At 39.8% G+C, this 25,941-nt stretch overlaps 1 long non-coding RNA gene and 1 pseudogene across 1 annotated transcript; both read left to right on the top strand.

Moving 5' to 3' along the window:
* Positions 1-657: 657 nt before the first annotated feature.
* Positions 658-24,722, top strand: LOC118498481. The gene is made up of 3 exons (XR_004900967.1): positions 658-668; positions 16,675-16,681; positions 24,578-24,722. It is a non-coding gene; the product is annotated as an uncharacterized LOC118498481 (long non-coding RNA).
* LOC114505110 lies at positions 11,616-12,599 on the top strand (annotated as a pseudogene).
* Positions 24,723-25,941: the final 1,219 nt, after the last annotated feature.

Genomic DNA, 25,941 nt, shown 5'->3' with positions numbered 1-25,941 from the left:
CTCTAGCTTCATCCTGCATCTTTTGTTTGACAGTGACAGTTGCTAGCTCTGGGCCTGAGGGCTGTAAGTACTGATGTAGAACATGGCCCTAACACTTGAGGTCATGCAGCCTCTCTGAACATGCTGAAATCACTGTACAACATGGGGACAGGGTAAAAGGCCAGGTCTCAAGGTAGTGGGAGGAGGTCGGTGACTTACAGTGTTATATTTCACCAGAGTAAACAATTGTGCCTAAATTGAGAAAATTCATAAAACAAAGTGTGCTTGGAATTAGTGGGCAAACTGGGTGCAGACCCCTTAGCAAAAGATGCACTGAGCAGATGCATGAATTCATAAACACTGTGGTGTGTTTGAGCCAAGATCCTGGGCTCTGCCATGGCCCTCTGTCTGCTACCTCTTAATTTATAAGAAAAGTAACTCCAGGACACCCCTGGAGCAGGACAACACACTCACTGGTGATGGGATATACCACAAAGGCTTTACCTATGAGACAGCCAGAGAACCAAACCCCAAAGTAGGAAAGAGACAAGTTGGATCTGGACATCTTTGTCTCCCCAACCCCACGGTGGTTCAGCCCTCATGATGGGGACCCATGTTCTCAGCTGAACCCCAAATACCTGAAGACAGGGACTGCTTTTCAGCCAGGTCAGGTCTATCTTCTTTAAAAAGTCTTCACTGTAGCCACATGGAGGTCAGAATCCATGGCAATCCCATGCTCAGATAGCTCCTACACACTGAAATTGCCTCTGCATGCCCTTTCACCCCCTGGCCCTTCACTGAAAGCAAAACTCTTTTGCTTTTCAGGTCATCATGCTATGTGAGAAAGAATAGTAATTAGAACACTGGACTGGGACCCTGGCAATTGAGGAACTCTGATCAGTTTGGTGGAACAAAGCATGCCGCTGTCATCAGGAATCTTGTTTGCTTTAAAAAGACAGGAGGGGATTACTCTCAGTACAGAGACTCAGGAAGGTACCTAGGGTTTTTGGAGTTGGTCTAGGCTTGGAGGGTGAATGTGTAAAATCACACACCATACTAAGCAGTTTACCACCTGTGACAGAGAACCCAGAGATTGTCTACAATTATGTAACTGAATGCATACACCAAAAAAATGTAATAAGAAGTAAGAACTCTCAATTATTTCAGAAAGGCAGGACTAAAACATTTTTCCCTTAGTGTGTAAAAACCTTGTCAGTTGAACCAAACATCGCTTTTTTTCTGGGGAATTCTGATCCTCCATCCCTCATATTTTCTTCCACATGGAAGGACATCCACAACCAAACATATCTAACCTCTCTATACAGCACCTTATATATCTAGAAAATCATTTACCTCATTAGTGAGGCTGAAAGGACAAGTGGTTGCACAGCCCAGGTTCTCTCCCTTCAAAACTCTGGGAGCAAGCTGCCCTTATGGACACATTTTACTCTGCCCTCAGGGGTATTTCCAGAATGGGCTAGACAAGTTCACACTGAAGCTCCCACATCATGGACATGTGGGCTACCTTTGTTTGCTGGTATGTTGTCAAAGTGCTCCCTCTGGTTGTCGTGCTATTATGTTAATATCAGAGGCATCACAAAATCTCTAGAGTTCCTGGCAAGATGGAGGTGTAGGTAGAAATGTTTCACTTCCTGGCACAACCAAAAGAAGGATAACAACCAATTAAAAAAAATAACAACAAGAACTGCCAGAAAATCAAACTGCATGGAAGTCCAACAACCAAGGAGTTAAAGAAACATTCATCCAGACTGGTAGGAGGGGCAGAGATGGAGGCAGAGGACACATGGCAAGGCAAGGAAGTGGACCATGTGGGCAAAGCTGGGGCTGACTGACTGGATGGTCCCATATTCAGGCATGGATAAGCCAGAAACAACAGTAGGGGAGCGAGACAGACTGTGAAACCCAGGGTTTCAGTGAAGAAAACTAAAGACCCAAAACCTCTGGTTGTAAAAATCTATGTGGGTTGAAGCAACAGAAAAATCACCCAGTCTCACAGGAGAGTCCATTGGAGAGGCCTATGGGATCCTAAAACAAACACAAGCCCACCCATATAGGAACCAGCATCTGAAAGGGCACAATCTGCTTGTAGGAAGAGAGGGAAGTGCTGGAAAGTGGGGTGAGAGCTGAGAAAGCAGCATTGTTACCTCTCTGACCCCTTCCCCACAGACAGCACCACAATGCAGCAAAGAGGGTTGCCCCCACCCTCAAATAATTAGGGCTCCATGCCTTACCACCAAACAAATGCGCTGAGACAAAGAAATATGGCCTAAATGAAAGAATAGATCAAAACTCCAGAAAAAGAACTAAGGAACAAGGAGATAAACAATCTATCTGATACAGAGTTCAAAACACTGGCAATCAGGATCCTCACAAAGTAGATTGAGTTCAGTCACAAAATAAAGGATGAAATGAAGCCTATACAAAGTGAAATAAAGGAAAATATACAGGGAACCAACAGTGAAGGGAAGGAAACTGGGACTCAAATCAATGATTTGGAACAAAAGGAAGAAATAACATCCAACCAGAATAAAATAAAGAAGCCAGAATGCCAAAAAAATGAGGAGAAATTTAGAAACCTATGGGAAAATTTTAAGCACTCCAACATTTGAATCATGGGGGTGCCAAAAGGAGAAGAGGAAGAACAAGAAATGGAAAACTTATCTGAACAAATAAAGGAAAATGTCACCAGTCTGGCAAAGGAGATAGACTTGCAGGCAAATCCAGGAAGTCCAGGAAGCCCAGGGAGTCAGTCTCAAAGAAATTGGACCCAAGGAGGAAAACACCAAGACACATAATAATTATGTTGCCCAAGATTAAAAATAAGGAGAAAATCTTAAAAGCACCAAGAGGAAAGGAGAGAGTTACCTACAAAGGAGATCCCATAAAAGTATCAGCTGATTTCTCAAAAGAAACCCTATGGACAAGAAAAGGCTGAGAAGTATTCAAAGTCATGAAAGGCAAGGACCTGATGCAGACTCTGGCCCTCTGAAATCTGTGTGTTGTAGATGCAGTACAAGAATTCACACGAACTACTGAGTCCTGTGGAGAAAAGGGGATGGCACTGCCACTCTATCAAGGGGAGAGCACCCTGACCCTTGCCTGGACAGGCTTTTATTGCTTTCTAGTCATGTTACATCAAAGAAGGTCCTCATTATTCTATATTTATTAAGTGATTACTTCTTACAGATAACAAGAAAGGAGAAAAAGTTGCAAATACTAAATGCTAAAATGGTTGATTTGGTTACATTTTGTCCTTGGGACAGCTTAGCATAGACTTTAGGGAGTTGCTTCAGAGATACACATTAAACATCTGCAGTCTTAACTCAGGGTGAGAAAATTTTAGCAAAAGCAAGTCTCATAGCAGCCTAGGTACAATGCAGGCCTGATTCCTCATGGGAAAGCTGATCTGCACACCTGGCTCTTGTGTGCGACCTCGCATTGACTGGTTTTCTGGATCCATACTGGGCTACATTTGCCATTGCCATGCTGATCAGTTCCCTATAAAGACCTACATCCAAGATTACTCCATCCAGAAAAGCTACCATTTAGAATGGAAAGGCAGATAAAGTGTTTCCCAGGTAAGGTGAAGTTAAAGGAGTTCATCATCACCAAGCCTTTATTATATGAAATGTTAAAGGGACTTATCTAAGAAAAAGAAGATAAAAAACAATTAACAGTAAAATGACAACAAACTCACAACTATCAATAACTGAACTTAAAAAAAACAAACAAAATCTAAGCAAACAAATAGAACAGGCACAGAATCACAGAAATGGAGATCACATGGAAGGTTACTAGTGGGGAGGAGGAAGGGGGGAGGGGAAGGTACAGGGAATAGGAAGCATAATAGTTAGGTGCAAAATAGACAGGGGTAGGGGAAATGGAGAAACCAAAGAACTTATGTGTACAACCATGGACATGAACTAAGGGGAGGGAATGCTGGAAGGTAGGAGTATGCAGGGAGGAGGGGGATGAAAGGGAGAAAAAACATGGGACAACTGTAATAGCATAAACAATAACATATACCTAAAAAATATCAGAAGTATCACACTGTCAGAATGAAGTTAGAATGTGGACCTAACATTTTGGGAGACATACTGTAGGGTGCTACTTTAGACTTTTTCTCTTTAAATTCTCAAAGCAATGCTCTGAGGTGAGCACCATGACTTTGTTTCTACAGATTAAGAGATACTCAGTCTGACAAAATAAACAATATGCTGAAAAACTTCTATGGAGGCATCAAATGGACACAGAGGCCAACTTGATATGCCTAATATTGGTCAATTCTGAGACAACTTTATCATCAACATACATAATAAGAGTAAAAACACTTGGAGAAAAAGGAATCTATGAGTCATACTGATATAAATACTTGAATAAATACATAAAAAATAAATCTTAGAGGAGAAGGAGGTCTACCATACAGTCATGTCCCAACTCATAAATCTTGAAGGACTGACAGAATTGGAAAAACAACACTTGACAACTATCATAGTAACAAGTGATTCAGGCAAGAGACCTGACTGGATGATCAGCCTGCACCAAATCCCGTGTCAGTCACTGAATCACCATGGCAACCATGCTGGCCAAGGAAAGCTAGGAAATAAAACAAACAGCAAGCCCCCTTATTTGTGTTCTTAATATGCACTGGGGACTGAACATGGCTGATGTAACACACAATAACTAAACTCAAGTACAGTATTCTTTACTATAAATATTTCTGGAAGCTTTAGCAATTTATATACATATGCATACATACATACACACCCACATACATCCATGCTCTCTTTCTTTTTCTCCCAAACCAAGATACCAGGAATTCATCATGGTGAGATACCTAAGGAGGTAAAAATAACGGTACAACTCAAGAGATTCAATTCTAAAGACACATATAAGTTGAAAGCTACTAAGCTATTTTAAAGATAGATTTTTCTGGAGATCACCTATAGAATTTTCTCTGAGATAGTTGTCTCCCTAGACAATACCTGCCAATAACCTCTAAAAGCTGATAAGGAAATGCAAGCATGTTATATATTAAGTACCTTTCCCAGAGCTTGACATTTCATTCAAAATATTCCTAAATGCTTATTTTTTGACATTTGGCAACTGAAATATTTTTTCTTTTTCTCTTTTTTATTTATTTTTAGAGAGGGGAAGGGAGGGAGAAAGAAGGGAAGAGAAACATCAATGTGTGGCACCCTCTGGCATGCCGCCCCCCACTGGAGGACCTGGCCTGCAACCCAGGCATGTGCCTTAACTGGTAATCGAACTGGTGACCCTTTGGTTCACAGGCTGGCACTCAATCCACCAAGCCACACCAGCCAGGGCATGCTGACATATTTTTCCATGGTAAGATACTGTCATTCATGGTAGCACTGAAAAATAGAAAATACTTAGGAATAATCTCTTCACATACGTGTAAGTTCTGTACATTGAACACTATGAAATATTGCTGATAAAAATTAAAGAAGGTCTAAATAGATGCAGGGACATATCATCTTCATGCATCAGAAGATTCTGTATTGTTGAGATATCTATTCTGAAGTAATGTATAGATTTGGTAGAATCCTAACAAAAACCTTAGCAGACATTTGTTTTTCAGAAGTTGACAGGTTGATTCTAAAATTTATGTTGAAATGCAAAGGACCTGGACTGTGAAAAACAACAAAGTTAGAGGATGAAAACTACCTGATTTTAAGAGTCATTACAAATCTTCAGTGATCATGACAATATGGAATGGGCATCAAGGTAGGCAAGTAGATCAATTGAACAGAACAAACAGTCCAGAAATAGACCAACACCTGTATGGATAACTGGTATTTAACAGAGTTGGAAAGGCAATTCAGTGGAAAAAGGAGAGTTTTTCAACGCATGGGCTGAGAAAATGAATATCCATGGGTACAAATATAAATTTTGATCCATGTATTGCGCCATATACAAAAGTCAGCTCAAAATTGATTATAGGCCTAAATATAAAACTTAAAATTCATGGGAAAGGACACAGGAGGAATCCGTGTGATCTTGAGTTAGGTGAAGATTTCATAGAATTGATGCCAAAACCATAATTCATAAGTACACAAATCAATAAATTTGACTCCCTTGAAGTTAAAAATTTCTGCTCTTCCAAAGACACTGTTCAGAATATTAAAAGATAAGCCACTGACCAGGAGAAAATATTTGTAAATCATATTTCTGACAGAGAACTTGTGTCCAAAGTGAAAAAAAATCTCACAAAAGTCAATAAGAAGAACTTCTGGCCAAGATGGAGGCATAGGTAAACACACTGTGCCTCCTTAAACAACCAAAATAAGGACAAAAACAATTTAAAAACAAAAAAACAACCAGTACTGACATAAAATTGAACTGTATGGAAGTCTGACAACCAAGGAGTTGAAGTAGACACATTCATCCGGACAGACAGGAGGGGTGGAGTTGGGGAACCTGGACAGACAGGGCTCACAGCAGGGTGGCTGGCTGACCCCGGGTGTGCAAAGAAGCAGCTGGTGGACCCAGCCAGGTGGCAGATTGTAGAGGGGCGCAGTACATCCAGTCCCACATTTGCACACAGATAAACCAGGCGAAACTGGGAAGCGAGACAGACCACACAACCCAGGGTCCCAGCACAAGGAAATAAAACCTCAAAACACCAATTGAAAACACCTGTGGGATTGAGGCACAGGGAGAGGCTCCCATTCTTACAGGAGAGTTCATTGGAGAGACCCACAGGGCCTCAGGACATACACAAACCCACCTACCCAAGAATCAGCACCAGAAGGGTCCAATTTGCTTACAGGAAGTGGGGAAAGTGACTTAAATCCCACAGAGAGCAGAGCAAGCACCATTGTTCCCTCTCAGATGCCTGCCCCACGTACAGTGTCAGAAGCCAGCAACTGGGCTGCCCTACCCTGGTGAACACCTAAGGCTCTGCCCTTCACTATGTAACAGGTGCTTCAAGAAAAAATAAATGGCCCAAATGAAGGAACAGATCAAAGCTCCAGAAAAAATACAACTAAGTGACGAAGAGATAGCCAACCTATCAGATGCACAGTTCAAAACACTGCTAATCAGGATGCTCACAGAATTGGTTGAATTTGGTCACAAATTAGATGAAAAAAAATGAAGGCCACACTAAGTGAAATAAAGGTAAATGTACAGGGAACCAAGAGTGATGGGAAGGAAACCAGGACTCAAATCAATGGAGTGGACCAGAAGGAAGAAAGGAACACCCAAACAGAAAAGAATGAAGAAAAAAGAATTTAAAAAAAAAATGAGGAGAGGCTTAGAAACCTCCAGGATATCTTTAAATGTTCCAAAATTCGAATTATAGGGGTACCAAAAAGAGAAGAGGAAGAACAACAAGTGGAAAAGTTATTTGAACAAATAATAAAGGAGAATGTCCCCAATCTGGCTAAGTAAATAGACTTCCAAGAAGTCCAGGAAGCTCAGAGAGTACCAAAGAAGTTGGACCCAAGGAGGAACACACCAAGGCACATCATAATTACATTAGCCAAGATTAAAGATAAGGAGAGAATCTTAAAAGCAGCAAGACAAAAGGAGAGAGTTACCTACAAAGGTGTGCCCATAAAACTGTCAGCTGATTTCTCCAAAGAGACCTTACAGGCAAGAAGGGGCTGGAAAGAAGTATTCCAAGTCATGAAAGGCAATGACCTACATCCAAGATTGCTGTATCCAGCAAAGCTTTCATTTAGAATGGAAGGGCAGATAATGTGCTTCTCAGATAAGGTCAAGTTAAAGGAGTTCATCATCACCAAGCCCTTATTATATGAAATGTTACAGGGACTTATCTAGGAAAAAGAAGATAAAAAACATGTACAGTAAAAGTCGATAGGAAGAAAACACTTCAATAAATAAGTGGGCAAAAGATTTGAATAGAAAACTCATCAAAGAACATATACTAATGTCAAATAAGCACATGAAAAGATGTTGATCATCATTAGTCATTAGGGACATGTCATACCATCACACACCTCTGGGAATGGCCAAAATTAAAAAAGAATAATGACACCAAGTCTCAGTAATGTTTTAGAGGATGGAACTCTCATACAGTGATGGTGGTGATGAAAAATGGTGAGACCACATTAGAAAAACAGTTTAGCCATTTCTTACAATGCCTGTCTTACAACCACCATATGACTCAGCTCTTTGTCTCTTGTAGCTTTTTATGACTGCTAACATTCCTTGACTTGTGGCTCCATTACTCTATCCTCTGCCTGATTGCTCATATTGCCTTTTCTCCTTCTGTCTATATCAACTCCCCTTCTGTGTTTTTCATATAAGGACACTTAGGTTTGTATTTAGGGCCCATCTGGGTAAGCCAGGATAATTTCCCCATTATAGCATCCTTAGTTTAATCAGATCTGCAAAGACCCTTTTCCACATAAGATAATAATTATAGGTTCCAGAGATTAGGAACTGATATCTTGGCAACAAATATTAAGCCTACTACAGTGATATCATTTTGCACTCTTGTGGGCAAGGTGTGTGAAAAGACATGTTTTTCCACACCCTCACTTTCTGAATGTGTTGACAAACCTTTGGATCTTTGCCAATCTAAAAGTTAAGGTATATCTTCACAGACAACAGTATGATGATTAGCAGAGGGAAAGGAGATGGGGGAGGTAGAAGAAGGTACAAGGGGAATAAATGGTGATGGAAGAAGACTTGGAGTGGTGAATACATAATAGAATATACAGATGACACATTATATAATTGTACACCTGAAACATACATAATTCTATTCACCAGTGTCACCTCAATAAATTCAATAAAAAAATATGGTGTCTTAGTATAGTTTTAATTGCATCTCTCTTAATTCAAGAAAGCTTGAGACTGTTTTCACATGTTTAAAGGCAACATTTTTTCTGTTAACTGGTTATATTTATTACATCTTTGATAAGGCTGTTGTTTTCAATGCCCCTCTATTGATAAGCATTTACACAACAGGGATAGCAATGCTTTGCTAAAGATGTTAGATGCAAGTTTTTTTCCCCAAGTGTCTTTAGATGACTAGAATGTTCTGGACTTTCTGGCCAACATGGAGGCATAGATAGATATACTTTGCTTCCTTGCACAACCAAAAGGACAAAACACATTTAAAAACATAAAATAACCAGAACTGCCAGAAAATAAAACTCTGTGGAAGTCCAACAACCAAGGAGTTAAAGAAGAAACATTTATCCAGACCAGTATCAGTGGCAGAGACCGGCAGCTGGGGCAGAGAGAATGCACGGCAAGGCAGAGCTGGAGGACCAGGTGCGTGAGGCAGCAGCTGGTGGACTGCAACAGTCAAGGTGGTGGGTGGTGGACCAGGTGGTCCCATATTTGCATGTGGATAGCCAGGAAAAACAACTGGGGAGTGAGACAGTTGCACAACCCAGGGTTGCAGCTTGGGAAATGAAGCCTCAAAACCTCTGGCAGTTGTGGGAGATGTGGCAGTGGGAGAAATTCCCAGCCTCACAGGAGAGTTTGTTGGAGAGACCCACCAGGTCCTAGAATGTACACAAACCCATCCACCCAGGAATCAGCACCAGAAGGGTTTAATTTGCTTGTGGATAGTGGGGGAAGTTACTGAAATCCATTGAGAGATGAGCAAGTGACATTGTTCCCTCTCTGACCCCTCCCCCACAGACAACACCACAACTCGGTGACATGAGTTGCTCCACCCTAGCAAATACCTAAGGCTCTGCCTTTTATAAGGTAACAGCTGTGCCAAGACGAGAAATTATGGCCCTAATGAAAGAACATATCAAAACTACAAAAATAGAACTAAGTGATGAAGAGATAGCCAACCTATGAGATGCACAGTTCAAAAACACTGGTAATCAGGATGCTCACACAAATGGTTGGGTATGATCACAAAATAGAGGAAAAAGTGAAGGCCATGCAAAATGAAATAAAGGAAAATGTACAGGGAACCAACAATGATGGGAAGGAAACTGGGACTCAAATCAACAATTTGGAGCAGAAGAAAGAAATGAACATTCAACCAGAACAGAATGAAGAAACAAGAATTCAAAAAAATGAGGAGAGATTTAGGAACCTCCAGGACAACTTTAAGTGCTCCAACATCCAAATCACAGTGATTCCAGAAGGAGAAGAGGAAGAGCAACAAATTGAAAACTTATTTGAAAACATAATGAAAGAGAACTTCTCCAATCTTGCAAAGGAAATAGACTCCCAGAGGTCCAGGAAGCTCAGAGAGCCCCAGAGAAGTTGCACTCAAGGAAGCACACACCAAGGCACATCATAATTATATTACCCAAGGTTAAAAATAAGGATAAAATCTTAAAAGCAGCAAAATAAAAGGAGATAGTTACCTATAAAGAATCCCATAAAAGTATCAGCTGATTTCTCAAAAGAAACCTTGCAGGCAAGAAGGGGCTGGAAAGAAGTATTCAACGTCAGGAAATGCAAGGACCTACAACCAAAATTACTCTATCCAGCAAAGCTATCATTTAGAATGGAAAGGCAGATAAAGTGCTTCCCAGATAAGGTCAAGTTAAAGGAGTTCATCATCACCAAGCCCTTATTATATGAAATGTTAAAGGGACTTAACTTAGAAAAAAAAAAAAAGAAGATCAAATCTACGAACACTAAAATGACAACAAACTCACAACTATCAACGACTTAACAGAAAAATAATAAACTAACTAAACAAACAAAGACAGGAACAGAATCACAGAAATGGAGATCACATGGAGTGTTATCAGCAGGGGTGGGAGGAGGGAGAATGGGATAAAATGTCCAGGGAATAAGAAGCATAACTGGCAGGTACAAAATAGACAGGGGGAGGTTAAGAATAGTATAGGAAATAGAGAAGTCATAGAATTTTTATTTATGTTCCATGGACATGAAGTAAGTGGGGGGGGATGTGAATTGGATAGGGTGTGTAGGGAAGAGGGGATTAAAGGGGGGAAGGAGACAACTCTAATAGCATAATTAATAAAATATATTTTAAAAAATAAAAATGAATGACTAGCATTTTTCTGCCATGCACAGTTGTCATATTTGTAGGGATATTGATTCAAACTTAGGACAGTTCCTTCCACTTCCAGATTATAGATTAATTCACCTATATTTTCTACTTATACTTATATGGATTTATTTTTTATATTTGATTCAAACTTGTTTAGGATTTATCATGCTGTAATATGGAGAAAATGGATCACTTTTTACCTGTTTAAACTTACAGTTATCTAACTATCTTAATACCAGTTCTTTTTTTTTAAGATTTTATTTATTTTTAGAGAGAAACCTTGAGAGAGGGAGAGAAACATTGGCATGCCATTGGTTGCCTCTCACATGCCCCAAACTGGGGACCTGGCGTGCAATCCTGGCATATGCCCTGACCAGGAATAGAACCTGTGACCTTTTGATTTGCAAGCCGGTGCTCAATGCACTGAGCCACACAATCCAGGGTTCAATACCACTTCTTAAATCTTCAATCATATGTCCACTGATTTGAAATATTGCTTTAGTCACATTCTAAACTTTTAAATATATTTGGCTTATGTGGCTATTTTCTATTGTTTTATTAATCTGTCAATTCATGGGCAAAAAAAAATGATCTTTTACTTCCATTCACACAGATCTTTTTCTTCAACATAAGAGGCTGCACAGAAGGAGGCAGGAAACCAAACAGAAGGAGAAGCTGTTTGGGCAACATGACCGGGATCACCACCATCGTGGTGATAAAATGCAAGACCCAAGTTCTGCAGCAACACACCAATGATGCAGAGAGGGCTGAGTGCCTCCAGCAGGAAGTGGAGGGAGAAATACAGGCCCAGGGACAGGTTGACGCTGAGGTGGCCTCCTTGAATATAGGATCCAGCTGATTGAAGAGAAGCTGGACCATGCTCAGGAGGGCCTGACCATTGCCCTGCAAAAGCTGGAGGAAGCTAAGAATGCTGCTGATGAAAGTGAGAGAGGTATGAAGATTATTGAAAACCAAGCTTTAAAAGATGAAGAAAAGGTGGAATTCCAGGAAATCCAACCCAAAGAAGCTAAGCACATTGCAGAAGAGGAAGATGGAAAGTATGAAGGAGTGGCTCATAAGTCAGTGATTATTGAAAGAGACTTGGAACACACAGAGGAGCAAGCTGAGCTGGCAGTGTCCTGTTGCAGAGAGATGGATAAGCAGATCAGACTGATGGATCTTCAGGGTCTTCTTTCAAGTGTCTGAGGGCTGCCAAAGAAAAGTACTCTAAAAAAGAAAGCAAATATTAAAAAGAGGTAAAGATTCTTACTGATAAACTCAAGGAGGCAGAGACCTGTGCTGATTTTGTTGAGAAATCAATAGTAGTTGAGAGGTCAGGAAAAGACAGTTGATGATTTGTAAGATAAATTGAAATGCACCAAAGAAAAACACCTCTGTACACAAAGGGTGCTGGACCAAACTCTGCATGACCTGAATGAGATGTAGAGTACCCCAGTCCTGCCATGCTGCTGCTCCACCCTCTGACCCTGACTCTGCCTGAGGCCAGCCTGCCAGCAGCTGACCTTTAAACTGAGGATTGATCTTTAACTGAAAATCTGCTTTCTCCTTTCACTTCCCCCCACTCACATGTCTTTTTTGCCGAACTATCAGTTTGGTTCAGCTGGAGGCTGAGCACCCTTAGGAACAACATTTAAAGGAATGTGAGCACAATACAGTGTCTTTAAAAGCATGTTGTGATGTACACATTTTATAATCACCTTTTTTGTCATTGTTGTAGCAACCATTTGTAAAATATTCAAAATAATTCCACAGTTTTCAAGCAGCAGTTTAAAGCCTTTCTCACTTTTAGAAGGTAATTTTTTAGCTTAATCCATATTGCCCTTTCCATAGAAGAGGGAAAGAGATATGGGCCTGCCTTAGTGAGAGCCAAACAGAGCCCAGAGAAAGACCCCACTATGGAGAGTCATTGCTTTGTGCAGAGTATCAGTCAAACCACAAAGGTCATTCCAGAAGGTGTTAGCCAAAAAAAAAAAAAAAAAAAAAAAAAAAAAAAAAAAAAAAGTCATGTTCAGATTTCAGTTTTAAGGTATTTTGGGGTAACTTTTTTTATCAGAAGTGACCAAACAAATTATAATGGTGAGACCTCCCTGTCTGAGACCAAATCCTTGCCCCATCTCTAACCCCTTCTCAATGAATTCATAAAATTGATCATGTGCCTCTAATGTTGAAGTGACCAGTTATTTGCTCTCATGCCTCCTTAAAAGAAAGAAAATTAGGTTTTTGCCACTGATTTGGCCATATTAAAATCATCTGACCACCTTCTCTGGATCTGAAGCTGCTATCTCTAAAACTGCCATCTCATGTTTTGTATCAGTTAGTGATAGAAAAATCTTGAATAATATATGTACAACACTGTTTTTTAAATTTTATATTATTTTGAAACTTTGCTTTTTGGGGGTTGGCGTGCACTGGCCATCTCACCTGGCTCTGAAAGCTCTCTACAGTCTAGGCTGACAGTATGCTGATCTTTAATTTTCTTTCCTTACTCAGTACTCCATTTTTGGTAAGGTTTCTGCGAGGTCTGTTAGGTGCGCATCCTACAGCTTATTGGCTTAAAATGTACTCTCCTTTGGTGTGGTTTGCTTGGGGTTGATTGGGAGAAATAGAAAGCATTAGTGCAGCTATTTGGTACTGAAAAGTGACAAATGTCTTTTTAAAATAAAGGACCAGTCCCTCCAAAAAATAGAGGCTGCACTTGCAGTATGAATCCCTTAGTATCCCTGTACCCTGAGTATGTCCCCAATCCACCCAGATGTCCAGAAAGCTAACTGGAGAACATAGGGGTTGGTCACAGCCTTGGCCTCCCACCTTCCTGCTCTGTTATGTTCAAGCTGCAGTTCAGGTATGTGCCCTGAAAGGGAATCAAATCCACGACCTTTCAGTTTACAGGACAAAGCTCCAACCAACTGAACCACATTGACCAAGGCTGGAGGTCTCTTTGGTGAGAATACTAATCCCATTCAAGAGGATTCTGCCCTCATGACCTAACTACCTACCAGAGACCCCATCTCCTACTACCATCACCTTAGGGGTTAGGATTATAACATATGAATTTGGGAGCGACACAAACATTCAGACCATAGCACTTCCCATACAAGAATGTTTAACTGTGTTTAGAAATATTTTTGTGTGATAATCTGCATAGGTTTTTGTTATGTGTACATTTTACCACACAGACCTTTTCTGAAATACCAACCAACAAGGATTAGCCTCATTAGTAGAACTAAGCATAATTTCAATGTCTTCTGTCTATTTTATTTTTTGCGTGTCATTATAAAGACCATTTTTATTAAGTACTAAAAGACTTAGTGTTGTTCTAACGGATTAGTCTGATTTCCTCTCCATGTATCTAGAATTTTCTTTATCCTTGCTTTCCTCTAAACTGCACACACACACACATGCACACAAACACACATATACATATGCATAATGCTTCTACAGATAATCAGTGTCTGTGATTAAAGAGAACAGTTTGGTTATATCAGCAATAAAATCAAGACTAATCCCATTTTACTATGCATTGAACTGGGGTATAATTTTTTAAAGATTTTATTTATTTTTTAGAGGGGAAGGGAGGGAGAAAGAGAGGGAGAGAAACAGTGATGTGCGAGAGAAACATCAATTGGTTGCCTCTCACACACAACCCTCAACAGAACCTGGCCTGCAACCCAGGCATGTGTTCTCACTGCAAATCAGTAGAACTGGTGACCTTTCAGTTCTTAAGCCACTGAACCACATCAGCCAGGGTTGAGGTGTAATTTTCATTGTGCCGAGTTATTTTGGCAGGCTTTATTTGTCAAACACACGTACGTGAAAATGAAAACAATAACTCACCATTCAAATCTTTTGAGGAAAAATAAAAAATGCCACCTTATTATCTTAATGGGTCACCATCATTTTCCCAATTTTCTGCAAGGGAGGAGAGATATGATTCATGTCCTTATACCTCCATGATTAAAAGGAAAAAAAAAACAATAAGCAAGTGCCAAACAAATTCTGAACATCCAAGAAAGTCTCTTATTGGCTGAACCCTCGTCACCTTCCCACACTTGAAAGCAGTGGTTGGAGCTCAGGGGCTGCAAGTTCAGGTTGTCTTGGCCTTTGGACAATGGGGTGGGGAGGGAACTGCTCTCACTGGAGGTTCCCATTAGTCAAGTGATGCATAAATGCAGGTCATGAAGTTTTCTGGTTTGAAAAATAAAAGAGTCTAGACTGAAAAGAGACAATTGTACTTGAACAACAATAAACAAAGAAAAAATTAAAATTTAAAGTAATCAATTCATGTAAAATGATATCCAATGAAGTGTTAAAATAACACTTAAATTCAACAATGCAACAAAAATTAAACATTTTTAACCAGGAAAAAAGAATAGAATGATTCTAAACAAAATAAAATAGATATTTTTTAAAAAGCACACTGATATAAATAATTATATAAATATTCAAGTTAATAATGAAATGAGTGAGAGAGACAAATGGTCTTTACTGATTGTGGGAGGAACTCTATCCAGCAGTATGCTCCTCCTGTCCACCATGGATGAGAAATAAATTGTCCCAGACACAATCTTACTGTTCTGGTGAGAAAAGGGGTGGCAATTCCCTCTAGTGGAGAATGCCCCAAACTCTTTTCCCAAATGGTTTTTATTGGGAATGGTATGTGTAGGTGTATACAGCATATATGCATAGTTCATCAATCCATGTCAAAAAGGTTATAGTCAAACAAAAGCAGGTATTATCTATAGATAACAATTGAAAGAATACAGAGATTTGCCATAGGTCAGGGTCTGTTAGTCATGCTGACACCAGAGGGTCTTTAAAAATATATTTCATGAGATAAGGAGTTTGCAGTTTACTCCTTATGCCTTGAGCTTAAACATCTGGTTTATATCACCAGGGCTATACAAAACAAAGCAGAGCAAGCTTCAAAAGATACAATGTATTTATCAGGCCTGATTCTCATGGGAACCCTCAGTGTTAGAGTGTAGTCAAGTCATGTCTGCCACCTGCGTTTTTACTGGTTTTCCAGGGAGACTTACTAGCCCCTTTCAGGGCTTGCTCTTGGGGATCTGCAATCTCAGAAACCACACAGAGTGGTCCCCAACAACTGATAATTTCAAATAATATTTGTTGATACCCTGCATCCATGAGGTGAACCTGAAATCTGCCTCTCACCCTTGAGGGCAGGCCAACTTACTGACTCACTGCTGAAGAAAAGAGTAGATGAAGGGAAAATAGTAACTACACACTGGAGAAAGTCAGAAAACACCACCTTAACCCAGTGATGAAGATCAACATCTCAAGTGGCCCAGTGATGTCATGTTGGTATATCGTCCTTCCAGATATGATATGACAAGAAAGACACTTCAACTCTGGGGTATTCTTTCTCAAAACCCATAACCAAAATCCAATCATGAGAAAAATAAGAGACAATGCCTGCAGAAAACCATCTGACAGTTCCTCAAATGGTGCAACAGAGTTACCATATGACCCAGCAATTCCACTCCTAGGTCACAACGAAGAGAAATTAAAGCACATATCTATATAAAAACTACTGTATGAATAGACAGAGCATTATTATTCATAATAATAACCAAAAGTAGAAATAACCCAAATGTCCATCATGGATAAACTGTGATATATTATTAAGCAATAAAAAGAAATGAAGTACTGATACATACTACAATATAGATAATCCTTGAAAATATTATGCCAGTGAAAGATGCAGAATATGCAAAAGACCACATACTGTATGATTCCACTTAAATTAAATGTCCAGAATAGGAAAGTCCATATAGAGGAAACATATCTATGGTTCCTGGGGCTGGGAATGGATGTGGACTTTGACTACTAAAGCACAGTGGAAATGTATAGGATGATGAAAACATCTAAAATTCAATTGTGGTAATTATTGTACAATTCTACATAGTTATCAAAAATCATCAAAGAGTACTCTTAAAATTTGTGAATTTTGTTCTCTGTAAATTACATTGTGAGAAAGCCGTTAAAATTTTGATATTGTCCTGGTATTCTGTTTTACCACAATAACAATCAATCTTTTTCATACAAAGGCCTTAGGTGCACATGTTTTACATAAATATTACTTTATATAGGACTGTGGGTGTATCCAAGGCCTGCTGACTCTATGTCCTGTGTTCCTCCAAGCAATGACCTTCCCCCATGCATACTACTCAGATTGCACTTGTGTGCAAAGTTTGATTTACATTTCATTACTTACATATCTTCCGGCTGTGGCAGTGATTTCAGAGTGGGTCTGTGACAGAGTCCAGAGTGTGGTCTGTGTGACATGTTGTCAGCATTACTACTTTCTTCATTCTTTTGTGGCTTTTCTAACATGACTTTGCTTAGGGGAGACTACACTGGAATTACCTTTCCAGGTGTCAGTATGGCTGGACTTCTCAAAGGGCTACATAGGCATACACCCCTTGCAGCAACAATTTGCCTGTCAGAAGTTTACCTTCAAGACAAATATTGAATGATTTCACTTACATGTGGAATGTAATGAACAAATTGATGAGCAAAATAGAGTCAGAGGCATAGAAACACGGAACAGACTGACAATTTTAAGAAAGGAAGGGGAGGTGGGGACTGCTTGAAAGAAAGTGAAGGGATAAGCAAAAGAACATATATGAAGGACCCATGGACATGGATATGGGTGTCAGGGTTGCCTGAGGGAGTGGGGGTGCTGGGTGGACAGAGGCAAAGGGGAAAAATTGAGACAACTATAATAGAATAACAGTAAAATATTTTTTTTTTAAAAGACATGATTAAGGATGTTGATAAGGATTTGGCTTTATGGATTACCATCCTGATAATTCCCTAGTTTCATTTCTGGGTCTGAATTTAGGAAGGGAGACCAAAAGGGAAGCAATGCCATGAAGGGGCAGAAAGAAATGGGAAAATGTGATTGTCGGCACGTGTGCACGCACACACAAACACACACACACCAAATGGGTTCTGTTATCACAATACTAGAATTCTCCCCATACAATTTTCTGGATGCATAGAGGACATATTCATCTCACCTGTGCATATACCCATGGGAAATGTGTCTTGAACGGTGTCCTTTAGCAGTGTACAGATACTGAAAAGATGTTATCCACAGTGTTGATGACGAGGAATGTCAGAAACACTCTGTAACACAGGGTTGTGAGAATTGATTATGTCACATCCATAGGATGGAATTCTAGAAAGGCAACAAAAACAAGTTATAATCATAACAATGAGGAGAGATGGTTTGTTGCCTATCAGAAAAATCGTGATCCACATAATCCTTGATGTGTGCAGAAACAGGCACTTTCTTACAATACTGTGAGGAATATAAATTAGTAGTGGTATTTCCAATGTTGCATTAATTTAAAATATTACATTTTTCTTATTTATAAAGAACATTTCCAAGAACTTATAAATATTTACAAAGATATTTGTATATATATATATATATATATATATATATATATATATATAAGCAAGACCATTAAGTATACTATTGTTTTAACAGAAAATATGGTAAGAGAACTAAATTTTTATCATTTAGGTCCTGGTAAAATAATTTGGAGCATTATATGATGAAACACCAATTATATACAATAAAAATTTTTTAAATACTTAAAATGCAATCATAAAAATATATTTACATGAAAATAGGTATAATAATTGCAAAATCAGGTTACAAAGATCAGAAGTGGTCCTGATCCATTTTTGCTAATATAAATCTCTAACTATTTAACCAGAGGTCTCAAAGAGTAAAAATTTTTAAAAAATGATCTTTTAGTTCCATTCCCATAAATATTTCTCTTCAATGTGGCAAGAGATTGCACTTTCTATCTGGACATTTCAGTACCATTGTACACTGTGTATGTCCCCTTTCCACCTGGGTTTCCAGAAAGCTCTGTCTGGTGAGTCTGGGCCACAGCCCATTCCCTCCCACTTTCCTGCTCTGCCATATTGAAGCTGCAGTTCAGGATTCTGTCAAGAGATAGTACCAAACTCCTGTATGTAAAGGGTCAGCCAGGAACAAACACAATATCTGACTCAAACCTTAGCTTTTGAACCTATGTGCAGAGTGAATCTAATTTTGTCTGGGAAAAAAAAACTGGTAGGTGTAAAACAACTGTCAAAATATTTACTCAGTAACTTGCACACATTAAAACACCAGGTGGAAATAACAGACCTTGGCAGTGGACTAGAGTAAGGCAGCACAGGACAGGCACAGGAGAGATTGTGGGAACTTAGAATGGGGTCTGGACATCTGTGTCTAGTGTCATGAACAGGGAATGACAGACATGGGGTGGGAGGAGAACTGGGCAGCCTATACAGAGGTGGGGAAATAGATGGTGAATGCCCTGCACTCTGGAGGGTACCCCTCTACTTTATGGACACTTCAACCTACACTGGTGAAGGAAGAGACAAATCAATGAATGTGATATAGATTTGGGGTCAAAAATAGATGGAACTGCTTTAATAAACATGAATATTCCAAACAGAATTGGTATCTTAGTACAAAAAAAAAAACAGTTTGATGACACTTATTTCCCTTTGTTAACTAAAGTCCTTTTTTGTATACAAAAGAAAAAATAGAGATGGATATCATCAGATACCTAGATACAGTACATTAGTTCTGAGTCTCAGACCAAAGATCTCAGCAAAGGGGAGGAAGGGATAGAGATTCAGATATTGGACTAATAGTTTCAGCCAGGGTTTTATTGAATTCTTTTAACCTCCTGGGAGACATTCAGCTGTATCCCTCATTTTCTGAGATATTTACTTGAGATTGGAAGTCCAGCTTAGGTTGGAACTGAAGAGAAGGACTCACCAGTGCACATGTTTTAGGTGATAGAACTAGAGACCTAGAAACTCACATATATGTGGGAACAAACACTTTCAGTTTTCTTTTTCCTACTTTGTTTTTCAATATAATTGAATAAAAGGATGATTTTTAAAGGAATGAATACATGTCTACATTACATTTCTAAATCTATTTACAAGTATTTCTGCTTTGAAATTGTCATCAAAATACCTTTTTTTCCTGAATACAATATTTCAAACAACACGTGAAAGCAGATTTATAAAATGACATTATCTTGCCTCTCACTGGCCTGAACACCAAACCCAAAGGGGTTTGTTGCCAAAAATGTGCCTCCTCTCTAGCTGTAGGTGAGGGATACATGAACATAGACACTTACACACACTCATGGTCTTTTCCAAAAGAGAAATCATATTGCGCATCTTTAGCATATTATGTTTTCCACTTGATATGAATTTTCAGGATTCATATTTGCATCTTACTTATGCTTGAGGTTTTGGCATATTTTGACATGTTTAAAGAGTTCATTTATAAATTTACATAATGCAGTTTCAATTACCAGCCAATCTGTTTGTTAGTATGTATGTGTCACAAACCATACACACTAACTCAGTAGCTGAGTTTTAGTTTACAAAGACTTCTCCTTTGTTTTCACACAATTCTTACTATATTCTCCATTTAGAATATGTTCAAAATTGAAAAAATGAAATGAAAAACACCCCAAGACCATGAAAGGCAGCTGCCAGGGTTTAAATCACTCAGAAACCAAGAGGATTCAAGACAAAAAGTAAAAACAAACTTTAGAATAATTACAGTCACATCACACCAGGACTTGAATCATCTGCTGCCTCCCTGAGAGGCAAAAATTGAAAAATTACTAACATTTATTTGAGTACAATTGTTCATTTTTTTCATTTCATCACTAATCGCTAAGTGTATATTAAACTAAAAGCCCATACTATTATACTGGAGGCAAGTAATAGGGAAATATGGGCAAATCTAAGAGTTAAATCTGATATGAGATAGCTCCTGTACATAAACTTTAAAACTTGCTCAAGTTCTTCCCTGGCTGGTGTGGCTCAGTTGGCTGGGTGTCATCATGTAAATCAAAAGGTTACGAGTTCAGTTCCCAGTCAGGACACATGCCTGGGTTGTGGGCTTTGTTCTCTGCCCCATAGGGGCTCTGGCAGAAGGCAGAAGGAAAGGAATTAATATTTTCTTTACATTGATGTTTTTCCCTCTCTTTTCTCTCCCTTCCCCCTCTCTAAAATAAGATTAAAATTTATTTTAATTTGCTCAAGTTTCAAGAAATAGAAAAAAAAATTTAACCCCCGCCTTGGTTTCGTAACCTCCATTTGCCCACAGAATCAATACATACCTCTGTCTCTCTCTTTCCCACCCTTTAAATCAAAGTTCCAAAAAGAGTTTTCTACATTCTCTGCTAACATTCTTCACTCCCCACTGACTCTACTTATCTCACAGCACTGTAGCTTCTGCCCCCCATGATTGCAATGAATGTAATCTCACCAAGGTTGGAAGTCATCTTTTTGTCACTAGGTCCAGGTATTTTGTATAAACATTAACATAGTGTTACTATTAATGTCAACCTAAAATATGCATCCTTGTGCGGACTGCTCTTGTCACTTAGCAAGAAATCTTTGGCAAGCTCCCAGGCTCCACAGCATAATGTGTTGGGTACAAACCCAAGCTGTCTTGCCCCCTAACTGTGAAGTCCTGGGCCAAATCCTTATGTCTCTGTCCCTCAGTTAATCATCTATAAAATCAGGATAAGCAACAATGTCTAATCTCATAGAGGTGCTCTGAGCACTGAAAGACTCATACATAAAAAGTACTTAACACATAATACATTTTAGCCAATTTATTTTTCTCTATCTTTATTGATCTTTCCAATCCTGCAGCCATGAAATAATAGAATTTAGACTGTTTATTCACAATCAGAACATTTGTGGTATGTTGCTACTGAGTGTATTAGTTTCCTAAATTTGCCATAACAAATTATAATGAAATTCATGGCTTAAAACAACAGATATTTTTTTTCTCTCACATCTCTGGAAACCAAAAGTCTGAAATCAGTGAATTGGCAGGAGCATGCTTCAGCAGAACTCCAGTCTCTGCCTCCACCTTCACAGGGTCTTCTGTGTGTGATGTGTGTGTATGTGTGTGAAATTTCACTTTTCTGTCTCTTATAAGGACAAGTCATTGGGATTGGGTCCACCCTAAATCCAATATTACCTTGATATTAATTGCATATGCTCAGACCATATTTCAAAAAAAGGCCACATTCAGAGGTATGGGTGTTTAGGCTTGGACATATCTTGTTGGGTGACATAATTAAACCTACTACAGTGATATAAGCAGATTTAAAAATGAAAATGTGATCTTATCTTTTATACATAAATATATATACATATATGCATAAATATATAAATTCCTGCATAAGAAAACTTCCTGGGGAATATAATGCAAATGAAAACATTAATAGGACTTATCTTAGCACACTATATTTGGGGTATTATCTCCTTTTCTGTTTTGTATTTTGATCTATTGTATAATAAACATGTATTGTGCTTGTAAATACACAAAATAACAAAGAAACATAAGCAATCTCTACTCCACCTACAGGAAACTTCTTATTTTATAAAGGAAACAACCCTGAGGCACAGGGAAACAAGATGTTGGGGAGACTCTTCTCTTTCACAGTACAACAGAACCCAGATCCCCAAATTCAAACCACACTGCTTGTTATAAATATTTTAGATTCCTGACTATTTAACCGGGAAAAAAGTTGTACCTCACTTTGATTTATTTTGCTGTGCCCTTGTTATGCAACCCTGACAATGCTGTTCTGAAACAGCTGTGGGGTTCGATCACCCAAAGATAAGAAACCTGACTCCAAATGCCAACGTTTGGTGAAAAAGGAAAAGGGTTGTTTATTCAAAGGTTATACAGTTTAGAATAATGGCAGATTTTTGCTGTTAAATCCCATTCCCTTTAAAAACCACCCCAAAACACATAGTCCTGCCTCCCTTTGCCAAACCAGGCCAGTTTCAATATACACCACTCAGAGGTACTGTCCTTCAGAAAAGCAGAAGTCTGCATCTCAGCATTCCTGGTCACAGTTCAGCTCCAGGCATCTCTTACAAATCCAGTGGCTAGCAGGTTCCCCACAGTGCTGTCTTCTCCAGTCAGACCCAAATCCAGATGACTCAGCAGGTCCCCCACCACACTGTCATTTCTGGCAACTCGTGAGACCTCTGGCCTTCAGACCCCATTCCTCACTCACTCCAGACTTCATGGTTCTCTTTCACCTCTCTCTTACTCCAGACTATGTGGCTTCTCCTCTTCTCTTTTAGCCCTACCTCATCTAAATGGTCGGCCCACAACTTCCTGTGTGACCTCATATCTGGCCCTTTCTATGGTGAGTTAGTGTGCAGCATTTTTGCCAGTTCCTCAGTTACCTTCTTTTGGCTGCCATCTTTAGTCAGCACAAAAGTTCCCAGCAATGCACTGACATCTGGGGTGGGCATCAGCCTCCTGCTTCTCACACAGGCACTTTATGAACTCCCCCAACTATGTCACAATTCCCTGAGCATTTTTAGTTGTGTATACAATTTGCCCGGAGTGGCAGCCCTCTTCCCTTCAGAAAGGCATGGCTATTAACTTGAAATTGTTATGAAAAGTATTTTAAATGCCATAACAGCCACTACCCTCTTCCCCCAATCAAGGTTTGCAGGGGGTTCTCCTATTTTCATGGGACTTATGCTCTGTACCTCATTACAATTCCAACTTCTAGACCTCTGGACCCATTGTAATCTTACAAAGGACAATGGGTGAAGGTCTCATAATCTTCTGAAGTTACTTCCTGCTAGCCATGGCCATAGTCCTACCTACCCCTAGACCCAGAGATCCCTAACACAAAGGAGGCATGTAGCAGAGGGTGGCATTCATGCAAGGGGACCTTGCAGAGTACAAGTGAGTTAGCAGTCCCTGAGGAGTGGCACACTTGATGTCCAAATGTTGACACTGCTGGACAAGTTAGCATACTTGTCATACTCTGGAGGTGACAAATTTGGCCAGAGAGTTAGAAGGCACAATTAAACCCATAACTACTAAATGACAAAGTTAGGAGCCAATTCTACAATGTCCCACATTAGGAAAGGATTGGCTTCTCTGGAGGAAGTTGTGCAAGGCATATCACACCTGCCCACAGCCCTTTTGCTTACTATATTTAGCTTGGGCTAAGGGGAATATTTTCAGATTTCCCCCCTTTTTACCACCTTTGGATTCTTTCTGTCCAAGTCACTAAGGCTGAAAAGGTAAACAGTTTTAAAGTGAAGCCCACAGACCACCCCATATTCACCAACCCAACCACTTAATCCAGCCAAACCATTGAGTTTCAGAAAGCAGCAATGTAAATGGGCTTCTGAAGTGAGCCCTATATAGTGTAAATAATCACTCAGGTAATGAGGTCATAGGCTTATACACTATGAAAACAGAAGAACAAATATGTTAATTCACATAACCCACACCCAGTCACTGAGTCTGCGAGACTGTCTTTTGGGAAGACATCCAGTTGCAAGGCCTTTGCTAGAATGACATTTAACAGTGACATTTTGACCTATTATTCTTGCCTGTAAATTGAGCATCTCTGATGATGTCACAAACCCAGTTTCAACTTCCACATGAAAAGAAACTTTAAAGACAGTTATCTAAAGAAGAGGAAGATGGCGGTGAGGTGGAAGGGAGCAAATTCCACTTCCCCTTACATATGGGAGAAAAATCTACCCTATCTACGGAGGAACAGAGCAAAGAGCCAACAGTACCCCAGCATATATAAAAATAAGAGACCAAAGATTATAGTAGACACTGAAAAACCAGATGGTAAGAAGAGTGCTTCAGGACAATAAGGTCCCAGGGACCAGCACCGGGACAAGGGCAGCTGCAGCCCCAGGCCCAGAACCCGCTGCTGGGTTTGCCACAGAGCCCTTGGGAAAGAGCCTGGTCGACTGCTCCTTCCACGGGCAAACAAGGTTTAAGTAGCACGCAGAGAGACCTGGTTACTTGAAGTCACAGAGAGGGGAATAAGGACTTAGTGGCAAACACACAGCAGCTGTGAGTACCCACGGAGTCTGTGAACGCAGGCAGTGTTGAGAGTCTCTCAGTGACAGGCCCTGACCCTGATAGTCCTGGTCTGGCTGGAGAATTGGGCTGTGTGAGAGGCTAGGCAGCTTTATGGAGCAGCAGGCTTGAGTAGGAGGAATTTCTCAAAAAGAAAAAGTGAAACCAGAGACTATTTGGGGAATTCTCCTGCAGCAATTGCTCCAGCCTACTCCCCACCCAGCCTGGCAGCGATCCTGAGGTTACACGGAAGGTCCTGTGTGCCCCCATAGTGCTGGGAAGGGTGCGCACCCCAGCCCGCAGGACCAAGGCAGCCTGGCTGAGAGTGCATGTGCCTGCACCCCAACCCACAGTGGTAACCCCTGAGAAAGAGCGCTCTGAGGAAGATCTGGATCCCACACCCAAAGCACCGGGGAGAGACGCCAGGCTAGCTCTGGGGGGAGTGTGTACCAGGCTGACTGAGTGCAGCTCAGGAAGGGAGAAAAGCCATACCAATCACCCCTCAGCCTGCTACAGCCAGCAACACCAGCAAAACCAGTTGGCCAGTTTGAAACCAACAAGAGGTTTGTTTGTTTGTTTGTTTTAAGTAATCTTTTATTTTTTTATTTTTATTATTGTTTTATCTTTCAATCCCTTTTTCTTCTCTTTCCTTCTTTCTTGTTTTATACCTTCTTCCTTTCTTTCCAATTTTATCTCTTCTCCCTCTCTTCTTCTGCTTTTTTTTAAATACCCACAAGCGAGAAAAAACAAAAACAAAACAGGAACTGTGAAAAGACTAGACTTGGACCCAAAAAGGGGGCATCCCAACAGCTGAGACAGTGAGACAAATTTCACTTTGCTATTACAGAGACCATACAAATTATTGCATATTTGCATCATTATTATTTTTTCATTGTTGTTACATCTTTTATTTTAATAGCATTTTTGTATTCCTCTTATTTCTGTATAGTCTTCTTTGCTT

This window comes from Phyllostomus discolor, chromosome X (genome assembly GCF_004126475.2).
Source record: "Phyllostomus discolor isolate MPI-MPIP mPhyDis1 chromosome X, mPhyDis1.pri.v3, whole genome shotgun sequence".
NCBI classification, from domain to species: Eukaryota; Metazoa; Chordata; class Mammalia; order Chiroptera; family Phyllostomidae; genus Phyllostomus; species Phyllostomus discolor.
Note: the sequence above shows the minus strand (reverse complement) of the source record. Positions and strands in the feature narration are given on the sequence as shown.